This window comes from Euprymna scolopes, chromosome 28, assembly GCF_053919585.1.
Source record: "Euprymna scolopes isolate OS-2025 chromosome 28, ASM5391958v1, whole genome shotgun sequence".
Classification (NCBI taxonomy): domain Eukaryota; kingdom Metazoa; phylum Mollusca; class Cephalopoda; order Sepiida; family Sepiolidae; genus Euprymna; species Euprymna scolopes.
In genome coordinates this window covers 100,647,666-100,673,006 of record NC_136509.1, presented here as the reverse complement: position 1 = coordinate 100,673,006, position 25,341 = coordinate 100,647,666, and the positions used below count along the sequence as shown (strand labels likewise).

Below are 25,341 nucleotides of genomic sequence, written 5' to 3'. Positions count from 1 at the left end.
GAAATAGCATTTTTGGAATAGCATTTTTGAAATAGCATTTTTGGAATAGCATTTTTGAAATAGCATTTTTGAAATAGCATTTTTGGAATAGCATTTTTGAAATAGCATTTTTGGAATAGCATTTTTGAAATAGCATTTTTGGAATAGCATTTTTGAAATAGCATTCCCCCTGTTGACTGAGATATGGCTGATGTTTTGTGCAATTCTAGGTGTAGTTGACGTTATCGTAAGCGATAGTGTTAGCATGATGGCAAAGAAGAAAACAATTGAATGTAAATTTTATTTACAATTGGGCTATGATATAAATCATTTGCTTGTGATAAATTGTTGCAATACGTCACATTGTCTTTTTGCCTGCAGTTTGCCAGAGATATGGAATGGCGAAGTGGGCGACAGACATTGTTATTATCCAGAGTCAAGAGTTTAAATTCTTTATAACTGATTTACCAGGTGAAACGCGGTAAATATTTGTTTGTTAAATATATAAATAATGTAATTTCTAATATTATAAAAAGGAAACTTTTGTGTGTATGTGTGTGTGTGTTTATGTGTGTACATGTGTGCGTATGGATGTATGTGTATGGGTGTGTGTGTATGGGTGTGTGTGTGTGTGTGTGTGGTTGTATGTGTGTGGGTTTGTATGTGTGTGTGTTTGTATGTGTGTGTGTGTGTGTATAGGTGTGTATGGGACTCTGTGTGTGTGTGTGTATGTGTGTGTGTGTGTGTGTGTGTGTGTGTGTGTGTGTGTGTGTGTGAGTTCATTCCCTATGAACTCGAAAATGGTTGGGCCGATTTTTTATGAAATTTCACACGGAAGTATTTTATGTGCCTGGCAGTATTCTTAGACAGGCTTTTGTATCGGAATTTCTTCGATAAGTATCGATAATTAAACATCAAAAAAATTCCGATGAAAGAAGGAGCAGGCGATTTTGACCAAAATTAACACCTTACACAGCCTAACATCACAAGCGCATTTAAGAAGTTTTATTACCGCACAAGCCAAAAGGCCCAACATACAAAATCAACAGTAGCTTCTTTGATATGACAGAGGCGCATTCAAAATGAATGTTTTTGTTTAAGGCACAATAGAAGCATGATACTTGACTTTGCATTTTAAACTTTAATTCAATTCATTAGATACAAAAAATAATGTTATAAAATCAACAATAGGCTCTCTACGGTGCAATGTAGACTACAATGTGTTGAGTACTAAGTCACTGCAGGGGTGAGGGTGTCATGTAAAGCTTCCTCTCAGTGCACTGCAATGGGTCCCCAACTAGAGCAGTCAAGCTATTGATTTGATTAAAAAAATGGGCGATTACACCAATTTCGATGACAATAAAAATATGGGAGTGCGAAACATTCGTTGCTTCTTATTCAATCCCTGGTAACATCGGGTCTCCCTGCTAATAAAATATCTATTTGTTAAAAATGAAATTTCATTTCAATTTCGCTATATTCTCTCATGATTTATTTCAAATCTGTTATTTTCAATTGTCTCTAACCGGATCGTTGTTGTCTCGTTTTCTCTTTGTTTATGTAGTTTTCACTGTGTTACCAAATTTTCTGAATAAACTCACCGAAAGAATATGGACGTGGACGTTATTTATTTTTCTTTTTTTGACCAGTGTAGTTGCATTATAAAGTCAACCCTCCTATGACGTTGCCTCCTGTCTTTTGGGTGAAGTCAGTTTATTGCTTCCTGCCTAAGGTGCCACTATTTTTTTTTTTTTTTTTTAATCAAGCTCACCTCTAACAAGACATATTGCCACTTGGACGTAAGGCTACTATTTGGGACCATACCGAAGAAAGATTGACAAGATGTTGGTTTACGTTACATTTAAACTTCTGCATATCAGTACAGCCAGGAAAGCAGGTAGCAGGAAGGGAATTCCAAAGTCTAGCTGTTCCATGGAAGAAACTATTAGAACAGAAAGCTTTCTGGCATTTAGTGACCAGCAACAACAGTGAAGGGGTGAGATTTTGTTGCTAAGCAGGTTTTTTAGGGATATGTACGTTGAGGGGGCACAAGTGCAACAAGTTCATCGGAGCACATTTCATTAAAATATTTGTAAAACAAGCACAGAGATGCAACATTGTGGTGATGGGACAGGGGTTGGAGCTTAGTTGACAAAGTGGGATATATTAGATTGAAAACTCTTTTTTGGACCCTATTCAAGCGGGAGAGACTAGTGGTAGATGCACCAGCCCAGATGTGACAACAATACTCTATGCATAGGCCAATGGTGGCTTTGTTGAGCTACAGGATACTCTCAGGTGTGAGTAGTCTTCTAGCTCGATAGAGGGAACCCACCTTCTTTGCAGCAGCCTTCGCAATGTCCTCAATGTGTTTGTTCCAGTTCATATTGCCTGCAAATGTTAGTCTGAGGAGTTTGAAAGAAGAATTCTCAGGTAGGGTGTTATTTATCATGTATATATTGGGAAATGCTGACAGGACTGGCACGGAAATTTTTTAATAGATCTCCTCGGACACTGACTTGACTCCCCTGCCCCTTCTGACCTTATGTCACATCTTGCTGTGGTGGGAAGGAAGTAAATAACACCAATGGAGAGGAATGGAATTCAGATGTAAATAAATATATTCGAATGATGAAGCTATTGAAGCTGTTCAGAAGTTTAAGCATGGTGATATGATTGGAGCACAAATAGGAGCAGGTAGCAGTGTGATTGCAAAAGTTCAAAGTGGACGGAGAAAGTTTCCCAAATTTCTACTTTTATTAACAACAACCACGTGAGAAGTCTGCGAAGCTTGTGCATGCAGTGTGACAATACATAGTAGCCAAATCTGGCCAGCGAGAATAGAGGACATGCATTGCATGAAGAGAAATGATATAAGAATGGCATGCTTGATGTGTAACATGACTCTTAAAAACAGACTTAGATCTGATGAGCTCAGAGGAAGATTAAATCTGGACAGTATAGGGAGATGAGTGCGGAACAGTAAAGTTCGATGGTGTGGCCATGTTTAAAAAAAATGGATGAGGGCTGATGAAATAGGTTCAGTTTACGAGGGAAGGCCAAGAAAAAACATGAAATGATAAAAAGATGGATTTGAGAGAAAGTGCGACAAATAAAGAACTGACTAAAATAATGTCAGTTTAGAAGTCAGTTTCTAAAAGCTGCCCAACACATGCAAGCATGTCAAATAGACGTTAAAGCGAATATAATGATGAAAAATGGATTAGATTTCTTGGATTAGTGTATGTAGAACGGTTGAGGTATCAAGGTCAGTTCACAGGAAAAAGGTCATGGAAAAGATGGGATAATGTGATGAAAAATGAATTTGAGAGAAACAAGGATAAATAAAGACCTAGCCAGAGATAGGTTTAGTTTGTAAATTAATTTCTACAAGTCAGTACATAGACATGTTTCCAGCATGTAAAACAGACATTCAACTGGTTATTATGACGACGATAACGATGACGACGATGACGATGATGATGATGATGATGATCACGACGACGACGTCGGCGACGACGACGGCGACGACGACGACGACGATGATGATGATGATGATGATGATGATGGCTGTACTATTATTCGGTTCTTTGGTACAACAGGGACGCGTGATAAAAATCATGTAGTTCTCGTCCACAATTCTGCGTATGTTCAAATAAGAAAACATTCGATGGAAAAATGATGTACGTGCTCGTGACAGAACAAAAGTATCATATTTCAAAAACCACGTAAATTGATCAAGTACTGATATTTCTATTAAATAAGAAAATCAAATTTTACAAGCAACCGAAGAATGGCCGTCTTGTTCACCATTTCAAAAAGAATCTAAAAGAAACAAAAATAACAAAGGGAGATAATTGAACAATAGTTAAAACTTGGAAAACTTATACCGTAATGCCTACGAATTCCCATTAATCGCTTAAAAGTTATTTTCTTTATAAAAATAAGACTACTTAATCAATTGTCGTCCGGGGACGACAACAGGCACACTTGGGGGTGGGGGTGGGTTACTATACGCATAGATTGGAAAAAAGTTTTCAAAAAACAAATATATAGCAAATAAATGTTATCAAAGGCAAAGTAAGTTACTTTCTACCTAACAAGATCATTTTTAAATATTTTCTTGAGTATGGTACCCCCCCCACACACACACACACTTTTCTTTTTTTTTTTTTTTTTTTTTTTTTTTTCTTATCGAGAACTGTTGTGTCTGAAGATAAATGTCTTAATATACAACAAATTGTTAAATCAAACGTAAAAAAGAATACTTGGTTCCGCTGGGGATCGAACCCAGGGCCTCTCGCGTGTGAAGCGAGCGTGATAACCACTACACTACGGAACCCCGACATGAAAATTTAATGCAAATTAATCTATATATTCTTGTGTTACTTGTAAATGTTGCAAGATGTTTTTTATTTTGTATTATTTCGTTTTCAAAATATTTTGAAATAAAATAAACATAAAAACTATTCTTTTTTATTTATAATTAAAAAAAAATTCGATAAGAAGTTTATTTCGAATTTTTTTTTTTTTATAAAACGTCGTTTATTTTGACGAAGTTTATTGTCGCTATTGTTATGTTAATAGCTTAGGAAGAAAAAAAATAAAAATAGCAAATTTGAAATAAAAAAAACTATTTAAATTCAAATCCTATTAAAAATAGGCTATCTTGAACTTTTAAACTACGATGTCCGCCATTACAGCAACGTCTGAGGCAAAGACTGCTATTCCGAATTCATGGCCGTGGGTTGCCATCAGTGGATCTTTCTTTGTCCCAAACTGCCATAAATAATGTTTTAAAGTTTAATCCGGACGGTTTCAACTGAGGTGAAAATTTAAGTTTCGTCCGTGATTGCAAAAGATTTCTGCGAAACTGTCGGTCGACTGCACGGTGAAGACTCTAAAAAGTCCCTCACTTTGAAATGTTCCTTATGTTGAAATGTTCTTTGGGAGGGGGTTTCTACGCTATTGGGACGAGATTTTGTAGTTGGGTACTCCTTGGGCGTTAAGTTTCATGGCGACCAGCAGAAAAATTTAATGAGTAAATGTTTACTTTAACTACATTTGTTTTTATAAGTTTTTTGGGGTCGCTGACAACGAATCTGATATTCAAACCCGTCGCAAATTTACCGTTTGCATAGTATTAACCCCTGCTGAACCCTCGCACTATTTTGGGTACTGGTCGCGGTAAGAGTTCCCTGCCGAACACCCTCAAAAAACAATAACTTCTCCCCGCGCAGCCGCAAAGGACATGTTTTAGTTGCCATAGTAACAACACTTTTTATCGGCATTGTTTTATTGTTTATGAATATTGAAATAAAACATATTACTACACATTTATTAATATCTTTTTTTTTACTGTTTATGTGTCAATTTTATCGACTTTTTCTTTTCTTATATTGAAATATTATATATATGAAATATTGAAATTATTCTTATATTGAATATTGAAATAAAAGACATTACTACACATTTATTAATAATATCTTCTTTTTTTTACTGTTTGTGTCACTTTTATCGACTTTTTCTTTTCTGTTTTTAAGAAAATGCTATTAAAAAAGAAAAAGTCGATAAAAGTGACGCATAAACAGTAAAACGTAGTCATTTAAAACAGAAAAGAAAAAGTCGATAAAGTGACACAAACACAAACAGTAAAAAAAAAAAAAGATATTATTAATAAATGTGTAGTAATGTCTTTTATTTCAATATTCAATATAAGAATAATTTCAATATTTCATATATATAATATTTCAATATAAGAAAAGAAAAAGTCGATAAAATTGACACATAAACAGTAAAAAAAAAAGATATTAATAAATGTGTAGTAATATGTTTTATTTCAATATTCATAAACATTAGCGTTGTCATGTAAAAAGAGTAAAAAAAAAGGTTTAAAAAGTCGATAAAAGTGATTAAAAGTGAGATATTATTAATAAATGTGTAGTAATGTCTTTTATTTCAATATTCATAAACAGTAAAACAATGTCGATAAAAAGTGTTGTTACTATGGCAACTAAAACATGTCCTTTGCGGCTGCGCCGGGAGAAGTTATTGTTTTTTGAGGGTGTTCGGCAGGGAACTCTTACCGTGACCAGTACCCTATTTTGTGCCAACTCATTGACATAGTGCCCGGAAAACTCGTTCCAGGAAAAACCGTACCCGGAAAACTCGTACTCGGAAAACTCGTACACGGGACCCCCCCCCTTTTGCTAGGTAGGAAAACTGGTCCCTTATTGAATAAATATCGATTGAAAACACATTTTATTACCGTTCTTGAAGGAGATATTGTTTTTAAAAGAGACTATGCACTCCCATAATAGTTTTAAAACATATTTTTAACTCTTGCTTAAAAAAATAAACTTGATCACGGAGTTAAGATACGAAAAACGAAACCAAATATTTATTTTAAAAAATACTCTAGTTTTAACACTTTTTGTGTCATTACGAAACAAAAATAAAGAAAGAAAACACGTATTATCAAAAAAAAGCAATTATTTTATTTAGAAGAATTAATTCAATTTAAATAATTTTTGTGTTATTACAAAACAACAAAAAAGAAAACACGGTCTTATGTCATTTTGGTACCGCGCTGAAATAATAACGTTATTATTTTGAAAGCCATTCTTAACATCGGGAGGGGAGGGTATCGTTTAAAAGTCATTTCGGGGGCACTTGTGCAGTGCAGTACTGCAGTACTTAAAAATATGCAAATTTATTTTCTTTTGGAGGTGGGGGAGGCTCGTTTTAAAACTATATCTACCTCAGTATTTTCTTTAATTTTAGGACATTTTTTTGTTAAGTAATAATGTCGAGTCTGACATTACTTGTTATTTCTTTTTAATTAAATAAATTTAAACGCCACAAACTTACAAACTTAAATAAGTTTAAACGCCAAAAACTTACAAACCTCTATAAAACGAAAACTTAGAAAAATCAATTTAATTTTTTTAACAAACAATAAACATGTAAAAATATTTTTAAAAATATTATGGGATACATTTGCATTATTACCTAAAAAATATACAAATTTATTTTCTTTTTTTTTGGGGGGGGGGCTCGTTTTAAAACTATATCTACCTTAATATTTTCTTTAATTTTCTATTTTTGAGCAATTATCCTCCTAAGACGTGATCCTCTTGTGTCGGACATTTTTTGTTCATAAGTAACACTCGACATTACTTTTTTTTTTTTTTTTTAAACTAAATAAACTCTTTAAAATAAGTTGAAAGACCAAAAACTTTCAAAGCTAGGTAGAAAACGAAAACTTAGAAAAATTAACTTAATTTTTTTAAAACAACACTAAACAAGTAAACGTATTTTAAAAAAATATTATGGGATATGTATTCTCTTTTAAAGACAATATCTATAAAATATGTTTTCAATCGATGTTTATTCAATAAAGGACCAGTTTTCCTACCTAGCAAAAGGGTACGAGTTTTCCGGTGTACGGGTTTTACGGGATACAAGTTTTCCGGGGTACAAGTTTTCCGGGGTACGAGTTTTCCGGGGACGAGTTTTCCTAAATTCGTAAAATAAAGTGGGGTGCTATTTTTTTTTTAGACCCCCGTTTTTTTAAGTTCTACGATATCTTTTTATTAAATTGTTAGGTGAAAGCACATTATAGTTACAATAGACCTGCCAGTCCAGTTACATAGATGCATAAGTACCGAATGCTGAAATACTAATTCTTTGCTAATACGGAACTTTCCGTCATGGGTTCAAAATCGAACTTCACATCTATCGGCCCTGTATTTTTCATTGCTTTTGCCGATGATCCATATCATACATTATTAAACTCTTACCCGGAGTTAACTAACTGGAATTTTGTTGCGAGTGAACCACCTCACTCAACAGCTCACCATATTGAGACCACAGGTGCTCCTATATTCTCACGACCTCGACGCCTCCCCGCTGACAAACTTAAAGCAGCGAAGGTAGAATTCAACCATATGCTACAACTGGGAATCATACGCCCCTCGCCAAGTCCATGGGCTTCCCCTTTGCATATGGTCCCGAAACGTTCCAGAGATTGACGTCCGACTGGGGACTACCGACGATTGAATGCTACTACGGTACCCGATCGTTACCCAATCCCACACATACAGGACTTCGCTTCTTCACTGCACGGTTGTAAGACATTCTCCGAACTAGATTTGTTTAGGCATACCATCAGATTCCAGTGAATCCAGCCGACATCCCGAAAACTGCGGTAGCAACTTTGTCTATAACTTTATAGACGACATTCTAGTGGCAAGTGCCTCACCTGAGGAACATGTCACTCACCTCCACCTACTGTTCAGACGGTTTCAACAATACCAGGTTAGAATTAACCCTGGTAAATGTGTTTTTGGTGCTTCAGAGTTAGTTTTCCTGGGCCACATCATCAGCCCACAGGGTATATCTCCCTTACCTGAAAAGGTTAAGGCTCTACAAGACCTTAAACCACTCACTTCACTTCGCCAATTAAGGCACTTCCTCGGCCTGCTAAATTACTACAGACGTTTCATCCCACACTGTGTGAATCTCTTGTCTCCTCTTTCTGACTTGTTACATAACAGGAAGAAGAAAAAAGAGAAGATTTCACTAAATGATATTCAGCTGAAAGCCTTTAAAGAAGTGAAGGAGAAAGTAGCAACACACACATTACTTGTACATCGTGTGCTTGATGCCCAGTTTTCACTGGTTGTGGATGCATCGGGCACAGCTGTAGGTGCAGTGTTGCAACAACAGCACCAACAACAACTACAACCCCTCACATATTTTTTGAGGCAGCTGAAACTGGCAGAACAACGTTACAGAAGATTTGGCCGCGAACTCCTGGCTATGTACCTCGCAGTGAAACACTTTTAGCATTCATTCGAGGGCCGACAATTTGTAATCTACACTGATCACCGTCCACTTACATTTGCACTGCGTGCTAAGCCGGACAAATATTCACCTCGCGAAACTCATCACTTGGATTTTGTTTCGCAATTTACCAGTGATATCCAACATATCTCTGGGGGACAGAACACTGTGGCAGACGCCTTATCCTGTCTCCCTATTAATTCTCTGTCCACACCTTCAGATATCGATTTACAGCAAATGGCCTTAGACCAACAAAGTCTGGATATGTTGGATTTGTCGTCACCTGAATTCGCAACTTGCAAATTCGCGTATCTGCCTGTGCCTACTTCGGACACACAGATCATATGTGACACTTCAACAGATTCACCTAGACCGTTTGTTCCTATGACTCATCGTTTGACACACTACACAATCTGGCACACCCCGGACGCAAAGCCACAGTGAAGCTGATTACAGCTAGATTTTTCTGGCCTAATATGAGGCGTGACATCATTGCCTGGACACGTTCCTGCGTTTCCTGTCAGAAGTCAAAGGTGCACAACCATATCCGTGCTGGGAACATTCAGCACCCCAGATGCTCAGTTCAGCCATGTTCACATCGATCTGATTGGATCATGGCCAGTCAGCCAGGGATTTACTTATCTCCTGACCTGCATAGACCGCTTCACACGGTAGCCTGAAGCTATTCCCCTAAAGGACATTTCGGTTGAATCTGTAGCGCGAGCCTTATATTAGGCTGGATATCGCGCTATGGAGTCCCCACAACAATTACCACAGACCGTGGAGCCCAGTTTAAATCCCACCTGTTCCAGGAACTTTCCAGGATTTTAGGGATCAAACGTATTCTCAAACGTATTCGAACAACAAGCTATCACCGAGCTTCGAACAGGATGATAGACTGCTTCCATCAACAATTGAAAGCTGCCTTACGCACTTACCTTGACCAACAGCGATGGAGCGAATACATACCTGTTGTCCTTCTTGGCTGTCGTGCAGCTATCAAAGAGGACCTGGGATACTCTCCAGCCGAACTTGTCTATGGATTACCTCTATCGCTACCAGGTCAGATGCTGATCCCAATAGAACTAGGATTGTCAGATCCAGCTCTGTTTATAAACAGCCTGCAAGCTTGCTTTAGTAAGCTGCCACCCATGAAACCTAAGGAACAGACCATAAAATCTTCAGTTCCCAAAGACATTTCTTTATGGACACATGTGTTTCTTAGAAAAGACTGTGAAAGCCCCTCTAACACCATCTTATACTGGTCCTTATCGCGTGTTATCACGCACTTCTAAACTTTTCACCCTGGATATTAGGGGCAAAAAAGAAACAGTATCTGTTGACAGAATGAAAAGAGCTTGACTCAGAAACACAGGACACACATATCCCACCTACATTCACACAGCATACACATGCAAAACTTTGTATATTTAAACCGCTGTAAATTCGGTTTATTTAAAAAAATGAAAAAAAAAAAAAATTTTAGCTAGAACTTTCTATTCTCATTACCCCTTTATATATTTTTTCTTCAGCAACATAAACTTCCAAACATTACGTTGCCTTGTGTTCTGTATTTTTCTACCTTTTTATTTTTCTTCATCGGCTTTTCGCCTAACCAGGGGGTGATGTAACAGTTAACAAACTATTTACTATAAGCGCATCAATGCCCAGTGCCAAGGTCATTCGGCCACACTGATCAATCGGTTGGCAGGGCGCATTGATTTGAGCTTTCCCCTTAAGAACTATTTTTAGCCCTTTGGGATCTCAGCTGCGATCGCCAGAGAGATGCCAGCAAGCCTCCTATACAGACCTCTCTAACTCATCCCTGCCACTGCGACTTGTTGACGACTGCAGTCTGATGGCAGACGACACCTTCAAACAGACATTTACACTTTCTTTCTTTCTCTACAGTGTGAGATACAATCTCGCTTTTTTTTTTTTTTTTAAATAAACCCTTTATTATTGTTTTGTTAAAAGCAATGTCGTTTGACCTTGTGTTTATTTAATTAATTATAAGGAGAGAAATGCACAACATTTTTTCTCCTGACAAAAGAAATGAGAACATGAAAACACCGATGCAGACAAGTTCATATTAACTTGTCTGCATCGGTGTTTTCATGTTCTCATTTCTTTTTCTAACATTGCATAGATTTATTTCCTTGCCTGTCATTTTTCTGTTTGGCGAGTTTGAAAATATATTTGTTTGTCAGCATTTTTTTGTTTGTTTGTTTTAGGCGCTTTCTTCCAATTCGAATGTCGTCTGCTTCCATTTAGATAGTGCTTTCTCATTGGCTAAGCAAACTCCCAGAAATTGAATTACAAAAATAAATAAATAAATAAAAATAAAAAAATAAGTAACTAATCAGAAAATAAAGCCCCCCCCCCCTTAATATTACCTTAAAAATTACTAAAAGCATAACAAAAAAAAAAAGGTAATCATGAAGAAAGAGAGAGCCTGTTTCCTCTGTTTGCCTATAGGTGGCGTTAATGTCTGTCCACCCAGTTACGGAAGCACAAAATGTATATAATGGCATCGTTGAAATAAAAATAAATGTTTTTGTTATATTTTAATTTTAAACATGTTTTTTTGTTGTTTTTTTACAAACATATTTAAGTTTTTTGTTTTTTTTTTCAAACATATTTAAGTTTTATTTTTCCAAACATTTACGTTTTGTTGCTGGTTTATTTTCAAACATTTACGTTTTTTTTTTTGTTTTAATTTTAATTTTTTTTTTTTTGCAAGCATAAATTAAATGTTTTTGCTATATTTTTCTTTTAAACATATTTACGGGTACAACCGTTTTTCCACGAGTATTTTTTACGTTCTTATAATAACAAAATCAACGTTTTTTCTTTTATCATTTTTTTATGGACCCCCCCTCTTTTTCTTATTTTTTTTATTTTACCTTTTCCGCGAGTATTTATATATATTTGAAAAAGGATACTGTAAAACCTGAATCTTACTTGAAACTACTATAAAAAAAATAGCGCGGTACAATAAGTGCATAAGCAAACTTTTCTAAAAGAAAAATATTTCAAAAATATTTATAAAAATATTTATGCCTGCAAAAAAAAAACGTAAAAACAAAAAAAAAACGTAAATGTTTGAAAATAAACCAGCAACAAAACGTAAATGTTTGAAAAAATTAAACTTTAATATGTTTGCAAAAACAAAAACAAAAAAAAACTTAAATATGTTTGCAAAAAAAAACAAAAAAAAAACATGTTTAAAATTAAACATTTATTTTTATTTCAACGGTGCGTCGGTGCCATTATATACATTTTGTGCTTCCGTAACTGGGTGGACAGACATTAACGCCACCTATAGTCAAACGGAGGCAACAGGCTCTCTCTTTCTTCACGATTACCAAAAAAAAAAAGTAGCGTTTCAATATTTAAACAACGCTTGGCTACACCGTCGTACACCGATGATTGCCGGTCTCGTCCGATTCATGCTTGACGGGAATTCACGAGAATTCGGGTCAAATTATGCAAGAGTACCCCCATTTTAACCGAACACTGTTCATTACGGGCTTTGAGTCGGTCGTTCTTCTGGTTTGCCAATATCTTTTGCAAATAGGGTTGCTACAAAAGTGTGAAAAGACAACGTGTAAACGTGGTCTTCAACTTAATAACTCTCTCTCTCTTTCTCTTTCTCTCTTTCTCTATCTATCTATTTATCACTTTCTCTCCCTCTCTCTCTCTCTCTCTCTCTTTCTCTCTCTCTCTCTCTTAATTTCCCTTGTCCAATTTCTTCTCTCCTCTCAATCTTTTTTTTTCCAGTTTCTCACGCTCTCTTTCTATCAATCTGTCTAATTTCTCTCCCCCCTCTCTCAATCAATCTCATTTGCCTACTTTTTCGTTCTCCCTCTTTCTTTTGCCCTTTCAACTTAGTTTGTCTATTTTCTCTCACTTTTTTACCCCTCTCTCTCTCCCTCACTTATCTACTGTTTATCAACGCGCTATGAATTCAAAACTACTTTTACTTCTACTACAACTACTAATCGGCTCAGAAGTAATTTAATTATATTTTTTCTATTCATCAATTTTTTGTGTTTTAAAATGTATTTTTTATTATTATTCTAATTAAATCAATAAATTGGAAATAGATACAATAAAACCCAACAAAAATATTATAAAAACAGTACGATTTTTTCTCATTATAAATATAAAGGTTTAGTGCTGTGTTGATTTTCGCCAGCCGAAATAGCTCAGTTGGGAGAGCGTTAGACTGAAGATCTAAAGGTCCCTGGTTCAATCCCGGGTTTCGGCATCCGGTGGCTGGTAGCTTTTTTTTTTTTAATTAATTTTTTTTTTTAGTCAAAGTTTGTTTAGTTACCTTTGTGTGTGTTTCTCGCCTCTACGTGAATTACGCATCATTATATTTAACATTGATATATTGTTTGGTTCTTGTATCAGAATTCCCGGTATTTTTTTTTTAGATTAGATCCGTCCGCCTCCACAATTTACTTTTAAATGACAACTTTTATAGGTTTTCTACTATGCTGAATACGGAAATCGCATTGAATTTTGTAGAAATAATTAGTTATTGAGATATAAAAGGTGTATTATGCATTGTACTCTTTGGCGGCCATCTTTGTTACGCGCGTAGATTTGTTTATCGCGCACGTGCACGCGCGTAAAAAACGATGGCCGCCAAAGAATACAATGCATAATACAACTTTTAATATCGCGACAACTACTTATGGTAAATTCCTTTAAAATTACCACTCTGATAGGTTTTCGGGGCCGCTGAAAACGAAAATAACGTTTAAAATTACGGCAAACGAGTAGTTTCCAATATATGAAGAAATGTTAGTTTTAAAAAAATGGGGGATCACTTTTCTATGTTAATTTCACATAAAATGAGCACCCACTTTGTGGACACGATTTTTTTTTCGGTGGGGGCGGTGGGGGGGGATCCACCCTCGGAAAATCCTTTAAAATTATCACTAACATTTAAAATTCCAAGAAACAAGTACGAGGGGCGTGCAATAAGTAATGCCCCTGACCCACTTCCAGTTGGCTGATCTAGCTGAAATTTTGCATGTGCAATGATTTATATCTCTACGGGTTATGCGGCAAATTACAGCTCTGAACTAATTGTGGTTTCTGTTTTACAGGTGTTTGAACTGAGTCAGGTGTGAAATGGAGCCTGTTGAATGTCGAGCAGTGATCCGGTTTTTGTATTTGAAAGGACGCACACCACAGGAGACTTTTGATGAAATGAAAGAAACTCATGGTGATAATGCGTCATCATATGACCTTATAAAACGCTGGCATCGTGAATTCAAACATGGCCGGAAGTCTGTGGAAACAGCTCCCAGACCTGGTCGCCTCCCTTCTGCCATTGATGAGGCATCTGTCCGTCAAGTTGAGGCTGCCATTTTGGAAGATCGGCGATTTACTATTCGCCAAATAGCCCAAGATGTCAAGATTAGTACAGGGTCTGTGGAAACTATCATTCATGACTATTTGCATATGCATAAGGTGTCTGCCAGATGGATTCCCAGGTTGCTCACACCATTCCAGAAGCGAGAACGCATCGAGTGCTCGAGGATGAATTTGGAGATGTGCCAAGAAGATGAGCTAAAGTTGTTCAAAAGACTGATTACACAGGATGAAACTTGAATCTATCACTATGATCCAGAGACCAAAGTCCAGTCAATGCAGTGGAAGCACTTTGACTCACCACTTCCAAAGAAGGCAAGGGTGCAGCCCTCCGCTGGCAAGGTCATGCTCATAGTCTTCTGGGACCAGGACGGAGTAGTGATGACAGATTTCCTGGCAAAGGGTACCACAATTATAGGAGCCTATTATGCTTCACTTTTGAGGAAATTAAGGAAAGCTATCAAAATCAACTCGTATGTCACCAGATCAGAAGCACGGGCATGTGGTTATGAAATCCTCTCCCATCCTCCTTACTCTCCTGACTTTGAACCCTCTGACTTTCACCTCTTCCCAGCCATGAACTTGTTTTTGAATGGAAAGCGTTTCCCAGATTATGCAGCCTTGATTTCTGAAGTCACGTCGTGGTTGGAGGACCAGCCTGGGGTGTTCTACAAAAACGGTCTCCAGAGCTGCATCAAACGATGAGAGAAATGCATAACTCTGGGTGGTTCCTATGTAGAGCAAGACTAATAACTGTGCCAAGTTTCGTTGCTCTACTGCTATGGGAAATGGGTCAGGGGCATTACTTATTGCATGCCCCTCGTAGTTTCCAAGATATGAAGAAATGCACTCACTTTATCGTCATTGGTCACCTTTTTTTTTTTTTTGAGGCTGCCGGTTTGTTTTTAGTTCTTTTTTTTTGGGAGAGGGACATTCAATTATAGAACTTGTATTATTTTTACACAGGTGCTTATGCAGTTTAATTAACCGTTTTAACGTAAGTAACGTGCCAACATTAACCGAGCAGAAGAACTTTAATATTTCACAAAAATTCTGTTTCTGCCACAATAAACTTTTCTGTTATTCATGGCGAATACTCGGCAGATGATGGCAATCAGGCTTGGTCTCGCCACCGCATCCCACCAAATGTAAACAGAATTTTTGTAAAATATCAAACAGTTCTTCTGCTCAAAACAGTTAACTAAACTGTATAAGCTACTATTAAAAAACTATACAAATTCTATAATTGAATATCCCCCTCCAAAAAAAGAACGAAAAACAAACCGGCAGTGCCCCCCCCCCCACACCAAAAAAAAAGGTGACCATAAAGTGAGGGCATTTCTTCATATCTTGGAAACTACTCAACGCTTCTATCCACAGCACCACGTACAGGGTGGAACCATAAATTTGTTGCCTTAAAGAAAACAACACTACAGCTTTATTTTAAAACTTTTATTGAACAAATCAATTCAGGTAACTTGATTATGTAGTAGAGCTGACATCTATTCAATGTAGCTGCCTTCAGCCTCAATCACCGCCTTGATACAGGTCCGGAACTTGAAGCATGTCTTTTCCACAAGTGCTGGCGGAAGCGCAGGGAATACTTGATGGATGGTAGCAATCAGGCTGGTTTTGGTTTTGTGGGAGGTCGTGTTGGTAATGTTCTTGATGTATGACCATACAAAGAAGTCCAGCAGGTTTAGGTTGGAGAGGAGGGGGGGGCAGTGAGAGAAGGGTACAAAATCATAGCTTTCCTTCTGAAGCAAAGCCGAGGTCTCTTTGAACTTGTTGGCCAGCGCTGAGTCCTGCTGGCACATCCAGGGTCTGCCAGCAGCCACCTGATTGCACCAGGCACATCCACACTCTTCAGTACATCCAGGTGCACTTTGGTGTTGACTTTCAAGCTGACTTCAAAGATGTGAGGTGGCATGATCTGGTCCTCACTTAAAAAAAAACATAATGACCGTAAACGTGGCCAGAAACTTTTCTGTTATTCATGGCGAATACTCGGCAGATGATGGCAATCAGGCTTGGTCTCTTTGACTTGTGGACCAGCACCGAGTCCTGCTGCCACACCCATAGCCTGCCAGCGGGCAGCCGATTGTACCAAGGGATTTTACATTAATATATTATTTGGTTCTTGTATCAGAATTTCTATATGATTTAAGTATCCGATCACCTGAATTCTTAAATATGGGGCATACTGATTATGTTTTTCAGGGTGTTAGGAAGCAATTCTCCTTATGACAACACTTAAGCAGCTTTGTAAGTATGGGAGCTAGTTCTGGTTGAAGCTTTTTGGGCATTATAATAAAAATGTTATCAGGGCCAGTTGCTTTACTGAAATCAAGGTTTTTGATTAGCTTGACAATATCATGCATAGATATTTGCATGTCACATAGTGTGTTTTCAGATACAGAAGGAAATATTTAAGGGATTAGTAGCGTCGATAACATAGGGTATAATTAGCATAAAAGTTCTTGGCAAAGAGTTTGGCTTGACTAGTGCTGATGAGATTACCACAGGTCCATTGATGATGGTTGAGACAGAGCACTCACTTCTGTTCAGTTTGCTATTTGCCAAAACTGGTGGGAACCAAACCAGTGCTCAGCTACTTTGGACTTAATCAATTGACCATACAACTCTCTTGTGTTCTTTATTACTCTTTTGCAGTTGTTGCTAGCAGTCCTGAAAGTGGCTTTAGTCTCAGTACATTTATTGTCATTGGAAGCAATGGAAAAAATTATTTCTGTGCGCAATGGCAGCACACATTCTGGAGAGAACCATGCTGAACATTTGCTGAAATTTTTTGGAGGGTATGAAGCGGTCTATACCTACAATTAACCATTCCAACTATAGAGGACACATCCTTTTTAAACATGGAATGCAGAGGTAGATTTGATATAAATGTACGGATTTGAATGGAATTTGTCCACTTCTTTTGCACACATTTGAAGCTAGGTCGGAAAAAAGGATAACTCTGTTGTGTTCAATCAGACATGTTTGAATAATAATTTGCTGCCAAAATATACAAATGTATATACATATGTGTGTGTGTGTGTGTGCTTATATATATATATATATATATACATATATATATATATATATATATATATATATATATATATATATATGTACATGTATGTATAAGTGACCTTGTTAGTGTGTGTGTGAAACGACCTTTACTAAACTACTCCATCAATTTTGATCTACAGACTCTAAACTTGATATAAAGGGGATTCTGACCTATAGAACAAATTCGATTTGGTTTTGAACTGGTAAAAATAGCTGCTAAGCGATAAAATTGAAAAGTCGGAATTTGGCAGGTGTAATTCCAGTAAACTTATTTGATCATGTGATAGGGGTAACCGCTGAAGAGCTAAATGTTTCGTTTTCGATTCTAGCTGATTGCACCCAAGTTATATATTTAAAAAATTTTTGAAAACACTGTCAATAATTCCCCCCATTCTTTATCTGTGCCTAAACCTAAATGTAGATTCCATGAACAAAGCTTTTTTCTTAAAAGTGCACGGCTGTGGAACTCTCTTCCGTTTTCTTGCTTTCCAGCTGATTACAATTTGATTGTCTTCAAGTCCAACATAAACAAGTTCTTGATGAGCCGTTCATGTTATATAGCGTCAGGACCCCTAGGTTGGGAACGGTCATTGTTAGTTAGTTCCCCACTGCAACAAAAACCCAGTAGCCGTCTTTTAGGGATCGTCTAGTTGTTTAATTTCTGGTTGTTATATGACTGTGCATTTTTCTCTCTGTAGCTGTCATTGCTTGTCATAACAGCGATCTCGACTCAAAAGAAATTAACATGCATACAAAGGTCAGACGTAACTCAGCATAACAAATCAAGACGTAAGACACACTGGCTTTTTATATAAAAATATATTTTGTTTTGAAATTATTTTCTCGTTTTACACAGAGATTTTCAATAGTTCAAAATTTAACAGTATGGCTTACTGTTCATTTCAGTGATGGAGAGGGGTGTGTGGAAACGTTATACTCTCGACAGTCGCACGTTTCCTATCGGCGTCTCTCTCTTCTTCTGCTTCTCTCTTCTCTCCTCCTTCTTCTTCTTCTTCTGGTTAGATTCCAAAAATCACCGCTTATATTAGCGTCTTTCGCTTGGTTTTTTCCAATCCACGCGATCTGTCAATCATACTGTTCGATACCGGTGCGCGTGTCTGTTGGTCACGTTTTGACAACTTTTCCTTTCTCTTCAGCTGACCGACTATTGACTTTATCGATACACGTGAATTTATCTCACATTTTTACTTTGTATACATGCCAAGTTGCAAGGAATGTCACGTTTCCTTGTTTTGTAAACAAAAAAATCGTCGTCCGATTTCTCTGTTTATGACGTAACCACTTTTTCGTTTCGACTGGTGGACAATCGATTATTTGATGTCCACTCTTTTAAATCTTTTATTAAAGAAGTTTTTTCTTTTCAGTTATGTATCGGATGGTTCCAGACATCCATTACATAATATTCACACATGTTAAAAAATTTACCGAATTTCCATTTCTAACGATTACTATATTGTCCAATTGGCTACTGTACACTTTTAACCCTTATCCTCGAGTGGCCTCTGGGTTTTGTGTAAACAAAATATCAATATTGTATATTGTGTAAAATATAATAATCAATAGAGAATTGGTTTTATACAAAATCTTCATAAATTAAAATATCATATTTAAACATACTGTACAATAAGCCAGTGCTAGGAGGTTGTACTGTCACTCACACACACACACACACACACACACACACACACACACACACACACACACACACACACACGCACACACACACACACACACACACACACACGCACACACACACACACACACACACTCACAGACACACACACACACACACACACACACACTCACAGACACACACACACACACACGCAAATAAACGAAAGTTCATTGATTTTATTTCCCCGCGCATTTGCACAAAAATAAGTTCTTCTAGGAACGACATAATTTCGAATACGCCCTCGCGATTTTCTCACAACAGCAAAAGCAAAATGGACATATTTCTGGTGGACGTAGGCGAAGACAATACCACGTGACCATATCGACCAATGAGAAATTTTAGAAGATTGTTTTTTTAACGCTTTCCCAAACCGAATATCAGCAGCAGCAATCTTGTGCTGGAATCCGATTCAAAAAGTATTTAAACGCAACAAACATTCTTTCTTTCTCTCTTTTTTGCATGTCTCTTGTTTTCATTTCATCATTGTTTTCAAATCTGTCGAAACCATAATTACACACGCCACGCGGGCATCCAAAAAACTACACTTATGCACACACACATCCATTTCCGTACATTTTCTATAAGAATTAATAACAATGGACTACTTTCCTCGTGGAACTTTTGAATAAGGCTAACTTTGCCAGTTAAAACATAAACCTTGAAATAAGGACATTATTTTCACACAAAACTTTCACTTTCTAATCTTATTATTTTAACGAAGGACTTTCATCTAACATGATCTTTTAATCTTAATAATTTCTAAAAGGATTTTTCACCAACTTTGAACATTCTAATCATAATGATTTCTCAAGAACTCTTACCGATCGGACCTTTGCTTGTTCGGCTTGTTATTTTTGTTGAAAAATAAATGCGGTGCATTTTAAACGAGAAGGTGTCATTTTGTTTTATTCCTTTTTTTTATTATTTTGTTTGGGGGCAGAGAAATTTAATTTCGCTTAAATTTCTTTTCCCCAACAAGGCGTGTCTGTATATATATATATATATATATATATATATATATATATATATATATATATATATATATATATATATATATATATATATATAAAGAACAAATAGTTAATAAAACACGTTAGAAAACACTTTGAAAAAGAGTTAAAAACATATTTAATTTTAAAAAGGAAACACTAAATAAGTGGATAGTCCTTAATCCGCAAAGTTTCGAAGAAATACTTTCCTTTTTATCAGAGGGTTGGATTTAGCAAAATGTGGGATCGGATTTTGCTTGCAAAAGTTGATGAAACTACAAGTAAGTCATAGATCTTACTTGATAACAAAAAATGAAGCAGAGGGAATAGGGTGGATAAAAAGGTGATTTCATGTGAATGGATAGTCTGGTTAAGGGTAAAGTATTCAATGACGGTAAAATCCAAAAATGCAGAATCCAAGGAAATTGGTTAAATTTCTCATTCGCACAAGTAAAATCCAAGGGAATCACGTAATTGGAAGATGATCCAAAGTAATCCAAAAGAATAATCCGTGCAATAATTCACAAATAATTACAAGGAAACGGGAATGAATTCCAATAATATTACTAAAAGAAAGATAAAATGTGCGTAAAAAAAGACATTGAAGAAATGTAAAACTCGAATATATATATATATATATATATATATATATATATATGTATACAAAAAAACGGCCGTGTAGCCGAAACAATAATGTAACTTAACAGAAAGATACGGTAATAAAAAATAAAACGTATATATATATATATATATATATATATATATATATATATATACAATATATATATATATATATATATATATATATATATATATATATATATATATATATATATATACAATATATATATATATATATATATAGTGGAAGTGGTAATTAATAAAAACCTGAAGAAAGTGCTCAATACTGTTGTAGAGCAAATATGTGTTTTATTTTTTATTACCGTATCTTTCTGTTAAGTTACATTATTGTTTCAGCTACCCGGTCATCTCATCATAACGAATATTTCTGTAAAAGTCTGAGGAAGCTACAGACGGCCAAAAAGTTACATTATTGTTTCAGCTACCCGGCTGTTTTTTTGATACGGTAATAAAAAATAAAACGCATATATATATATATATTGTAACGGACCAGGGTATTATACCCTAGCTCGCCACAAGAAAATAATGAAACGAATGTAATTGAAGGAAATAAAGACTCAATTGATGGATAAGATAAACGTCGTTTATTTGCTGTTGAAAGAATGAACGTTTTAGTTATAACATGTGTTCATCTCCGCGCGTATGTAACCAATGTTCGTTGCACGACTGGTGTTGTAGCAAGAAAAGGAAATGTGTTTTCATCTCAAGTTTGGGTCACTATCGTTTGTTCACACGTGGGAAGAGAAATGAGTGTTGTAGTGAAAACGAGAATGACAGTCCAGCGTGTAGACAAAGACGAGGATATGAGAGTTGACATCAGTTAGTAGTCAGCTACGCGAAGGTGTTCTCAGGGACCAGTAGTAGATAGAGAGAGAAAGAGTGGGAATGTGTACATACAGTCTGTTAGCTCGTGCCCCATACATAGTAGTAAGTGGGCGTGAGGTACGCGTGTACGCGTGCCGAAATGGCGGCAGCTAGCGCGACGACCAGCCACCTAGGAGGCTAGTCTCAAAAAGGAAGAAGCCGGTTGTTGCTCTTTGTTTTATCTTTGTTTCCGGTGGTCATTTGGGCATGTGTATATTTCCTTAGAAAGCGGAATGACGTCGTCCATGTGTGCGTTCGTGTGCGCGTGTGTGACTACATATGTGTGCGTTAGCGCGTGTGTATATACACGTGAATGTGAGTGTATGTACGCGAACGTGAATAAATGTACGTGTGTGTGGATGTGGGCGCGTATGTTTGTGTGCGCGTATGTATATGACATAGCTTGAAATGTGAATGTGTGTTTTTGTGTGAGACTTGAAAAAGGCTCGTACAATATATATATATATATATATATATATATATATATATATATATATATATATATATATATATATATATATACCCAGATTATACAAAATGAAGATTCATTAAAACATTATCGTGCCCATCTTCAAACGCGAGGCTCAATTTAAATAAATCTGCTTAAATTAACTTAAAACGGGCTTTTTAATGTTAACGTTGTTAAAATATAAATTAATTCATGATGTGATCGCTTTATCTCATACAAGGGAAGTAAATCCATTATAGGAAAAGCAGAATTATTTCCCTTTAGTCACTTTTGAAATAGAATTTCTTTTTTTTTTAATCCCCCCAAATCCAAAAATTTAAAAAAGCCTTTTTGGAAATTTGGCCGTTTTTTTTTTTTTTTTTTTTTTTTTTTTTTACTTGGGATAGGGGTGAAGAAAAAGTAAGGGCGATAATTGACCTCAACAAAAATCTCAACAAATCACTTTTTTCATGTTCTTAGCAATTAAACAAAACTAAACAAAAAATAAAATTAAATATGAGAAAAAAAAAAAGAAAAAAAGAAAGAGTACATGCTTACTGTAGGGCCCTAACTCGCTGTCATTCATGAATCCAACTATTTAGAGTGGGAATTAGTTCCACACATAAATTTAACGCAAATCAACGATTATCAACAATTTCGTCTAGCTGTAAACACTATCAATAATTTCCCCCACTCTTTATCTGTGCCTAAACCTAAACATAGATTCCATGAACAAAGCTTCTTTCTTAGAACTGCACGCCTGTGGAATTGTCTTCCGTTTTCCTGCTTTCCGGCTGACTACAATATGGTTGTGTTCAAGTCTAAGGTAAATAAGTTCTTGATGAGCCGTTCCATATAAGTTATTAAATTTACCAAATTTTCATTACTAATGATTACTATATTGACCAACTTCTACTGTACACTCTTTAACCCTTATCCTTGAGTGGCCTCTGGGCCTTGATAATGTGGTGATGCCTTTGTAAAAAAAAAAAAAAAAAAAAAAATTTCCCCACTCTCTATCTGTGCCTAAATCTAAACAAATTCCATGAACAAAGTTTCTTTTAGAATTGCCTTCCCGTGGAACTCTATCCCACTTGCCTACTTTTCACCTAATTACAACATGGTCGTTTTCAAGTCCAATGTAAACAAGTTTTTTTTAAGCTATCCCTTAAATATAATCAACTTCGGTATTTGTATAGTTTAATCACGACATTAAAAAAAAATTAAAATATAGAAAAAAAATTATATTGTACGTATCCGTTATGGAATGAAGGTACCGAAACAAAAATTAACTTAATTTGATCAAGTAGGTTTTTTTTTTTTTTTTTTTTTTTGCAGCGGAAAAACACATTTTTATGACAGCGCGCTCAAGGTAGCCATGTTTGGATTTTTAAAACACGCTACGGGGAGAAAACTCGATCTAAAGCGCCGACACCCTTATTCCCATGTTAAATAGCTTTTCTCCCTAATAATCGAAACATGGCTACCTTTTGATCAGCATCATAGCAAATTGATTTTTCGTTGTAAATAAAAATAATAAAAAAAAAAACTATTTAATGAAATTAAGTGCAATTCCCCACCCCCCCAGAGAATTTTTTTTTCGATATTTTCATTTTTTTAATGTCTTCATTAAAAACTGTACAAGTACCCCCCCCCCCAAAAAAAAAGTACCAAGACATTTTTGTTAAATATTTTTTATATTCAATTCGGAATTTTTAGTCATTGGTCAAAGAAAGGTAACTCTATTTTACTAAGAATTGTAATAAAAAAATGATTTTTTTTTTCAATTACTTTATTTACTGTAACAAAATTTGAAAACACTAATAACAAAATTGTATAACGCTAATAACAAAATTTATAACACTAATAACAAAATTGTATAACACTAATAACAAAATTTGATAACACTAATAACAGCATTTTATAACACTAATAACAAAATTCTTAGCACAAATAACAAATTTGATAACACTAATAACAAAATTGTATAACACTAATAACAAAATTGTATAACACTAATAACAAATTTGATAACACTAATAACAAAATTTTTATAACACTAATAACAAAATTGTATATCACTAATAACAAAATTGTATAACACTAATAACAAAATTTTATAACGCAAATAACAAATTTTATAACACTAATAACAAAATTTATAACACTAATAACAAAATTGTATAACACTAATAACAAAATTGTATAACACTAATAACAAAATTGTATAACACTAATAACAAAATTGTATAACACTAATAACAAATTTGATAACACTAATAACAACATTTTATAACACTAATAACAAATTTGATAACACTAATAACAAAATTTATAACACTAATAACAAATTTGATAACACTAATAACAAAATTTATAACACTAATAACAAATTTGATAACACTAATAACAAAATTGTATAACACTAATAAACAAATTTTATAACACTAATAACAAATTTGATAACACTAATAACAAATTTGATAACACTAATAACAAAATTGTATAACACTAATAACAAAATTGTATAACACTAATAACAAATTTGATAACACTAATAACAACATTTTATAACACTAATAACAAAATTTATAACATTAATAACAAATTTGATAACACAAATAAAATTGTATAACACTAATAACAAATTTTATAACACTAATAACAAAATTGTATAACACTAATAACAAATTTTATAACACTAATAACAACATTTTATAACACTAATAACAAAATTTATAACACTAATAACAAATTTGATAACACTAATAACAAAATTGTATAACACTAATAACAAATTTTATAACACTAATAACAAAATTTTATAACACTAATAACAAAATTTGATAACACTAATAACAAAATTGTATAACACTAATAACAAAATTTTATAACACTAATAACAAAATTTTATAACACTAATAACAAATTTGATAACACTAATAACAAAATTTTATAACACAAATAACAAATTTTTATAACAGTAATAACAAAAAATCGTAAAATGTAACGATATTTTAATTTTTCTTAAACAAAACATTCGAGTAATTGTAAGAAAAATAAAATGATTTTTTTTTTCATTTACCTTAGTGAAATAGATTTACTTCCCTTAGACCAATAAGTTAAGCTTCTGAATTGTCATCAGTTTTTGGTAACATTGGCAGGTTTTTTACCGCGACGAAAAATAGTTCGTTTCAAAGAATTCAAACTTAATCAAGGAGCGGAACTTGATGTAAGAACGAAAACATGAAATCCTATCCTACGGAAACGAAACGAAACGAAACTTCTTCCTTTTTTTCTTTTCTTTTCTTTGTTTTTTTTTAATTACTTCAATACTTAGTTTTTAATTATTTTCTGTATCTTCACTTTTAACCGGAACAAAAAATAAAGTAGAAAAATAATTTGTAATA

General features: G+C 34.9%; 2 non-coding genes across 2 annotated transcripts; one reads left to right on the top strand and one right to left on the bottom strand.

The window, feature by feature from the left end:
* Nucleotides 1-4,248: 4,248 nt before the first annotated feature.
* Nucleotides 4,249-4,321, bottom strand: Trnav-cac (transfer RNA valine (anticodon CAC)). Its single transcript has one exon. It is a non-coding gene; the product is annotated as a tRNA-Val (tRNA).
* Nucleotides 4,322-13,026: 8,705 nt separating this feature from the next.
* On the top strand, nt 13,027-13,099 carry Trnaf-gaa (transfer RNA phenylalanine (anticodon GAA)). The gene has a single exon. It is a non-coding gene; the product is annotated as a tRNA-Phe (tRNA).
* The last annotated feature ends 12,242 nt before the right edge of the window (nt 13,100-25,341 follow it).